Raw genomic sequence first — 2232 nt, forward strand, 5'->3', positions numbered from 1 at the left:
CCCTGTTTAAAAAGTTTGAGGACCCCTGGTTCTAGACATTGTCTTTGCTTGGACTCGCCCGCCCCCTGCATTCCGTAAAGCGCCGGTTCAAGGGGCATTAAATGCCACCCCGCTTCGTCTCGCCGCTTGTTTCTCGTGCGCTACTGCCTGTCTATCATCAAGACCAGTGGGTCTCAACCTTCCTCACAGCTCCGCGGCCCTTTCATACAGCTCCTCATGTGGGGGTGACCCCCCCCACCAGGACATTATTTTCGTTGCTGCTTCATTTTGCTACTGTGATGAATCGAGCGACCTCTGTGAAAGGGTCGTTTGACCCCCACAGGGGTCGAGACCCACAGGCTGAGAACCGCTGAGCAAGATGCTCAAGAGACTGAGTAGCGCCCCAGCCAAAACACTGCTCCCAAGGCAGACCCCCTGAGCAGCCTCCTCCTCCAGCTTGATTGTGACGTCACAGGCCCCCCGAAAACCGTGTCGGGGCCATTCCCATCGGTTGGCGGTTCTGCTTGGATGTTGGCCGGGCAGAGGTAGAGATGCTAGGTCAGCGGTTCTCAACCTGTGGGTCTCGACCCCTTGGGGCGGGGGGTGTGTGTGTGTGTGTGTGTGTGTGTGTGTGTGTGTGTGTGTGTTCAACGACCCTTTCACAGGAGTCTCCCACTTCATCACAGGAGCAAAATGACAGGGATGAAGTAGCAACGAAAATAATGTTCTGGTTGGGGGGTCACCCCCACATGAGGAGCTGTCTGAAAGGGTGGCGGCATGAGGAAGGTGGCGAACCGCTGCCCTAGGTGATGGTGGAGCATTGGCGTCCTGGGCTGCTTTACTCTCCAAAGAGAGGGTGTGTTTCTCACCATTAAAGCACCTCCCCGTGCGCCAGACGACAACACAGACCACTGTCTGCCTGGACTGCAGTCTCTACAGTGGAAGACGCCTTTCTGGCCCAAAGGGATCCCTTCAGCATACGACGGTGCTGCTGATAGGGGTCCCGGGCTCCATGAGTCCAGATGATTTTAGCAGAGTACTGAGAAGGAGGGCATGGCTCTCGGCCCCAGCACACAGACGGATGTGACCTCTCCTGAGTACTGCATGGTATTGGGACAGCCTAACACGGTACCCCACTCTGTTTTTGGCGAGAAACCACAGCATTTGTTAGGAGCAATATGAGCAGATGGTAACTCTTGTTTCTTTCTCTCTTTTAATCATTTTATTGGGGGCTCTTACAGTTATTAAACAATCCACACATCAGTTGTATCAAGGAACTTGTACATAGGTTGCCATCATCATTTTCAAAACATTATTTTTCTACTTAAGCCCTTTGATATCAGCTCCTCTTTCCCCCACCCTCCCACCCTCACGACCCCTTAATAAATTATATATTATTATTTTTTCATATTTTACACCATCCACTGTATCCCTTCACCACGTTTCTTTTATCCGTCCCCTTGGAGGGGGGTTCAACATTGATCATCGCTATCAATTCCCCCTCTCCCCCCTCCCTCCTCCCATACCATCTGGTATCAATACACCCATTACTGTTCCTGAGGGGTTTATCTGTCCTGGAATCGCGTGTCGAAAGTCTTTATCTGTACCAGTGTACATGTTCCAGTCTAGCAGGATTCGTGAGGTAAAACTGGGGTCATGATAGTGGGGGGAGGAAGCACTCAAGAACTAGAGGAAAGTTGTGTTTCATCAGTGCTACACTGCACCTTGGATGAATCGTATCTTCCTTATGACCCAACTGTGACCCCTTATCTTCACATCTATGTATTTGTTGTTTTTGATCTTCTGATACCTGATCCCATCGACACCTCGTGATCCCACAGGCTGGTGTGCTTCTTCCTTGTGGGCTTTGTTGCTTCCCCGCTAGATGGCTGCTTGTTGAACTTCAAGCCTGTAAGACCCCAGATGCTGTATCTTGTAATAGCCTGGCACCATCTGCTTTCTTCGCCACTTTCAGACTGTAACTCGTTATGGGAGTGGAAAGCCTCATCTTTCTCCCACAGAGTGGCTGGTAGTTTTGCACTGCTGACCTGGGGGTTAGCAGCCCAACTGTTAGATTCCACGGGTGGGAAACACCTCCATTCTTGGCTTCGCAGGAGAAATTCACACCAAAGCCTGGTCTGTGATGCAAGTGGGTTTTTATAAAGGATAGAAGTTTCAGGTTTAACAGTCATGAGCACGGGCACCCTCGGGGCAACACACACACACACACACACACACACACACACACACACA

Source organism: Echinops telfairi, unplaced genomic scaffold (genome assembly GCF_000313985.2).
Source record: "Echinops telfairi isolate 266 unplaced genomic scaffold, ASM31398v2 ScPeMD7_29;HRSCAF=101, whole genome shotgun sequence".
NCBI classification, from domain to species: domain Eukaryota; kingdom Metazoa; phylum Chordata; class Mammalia; order Afrosoricida; family Tenrecidae; genus Echinops; species Echinops telfairi.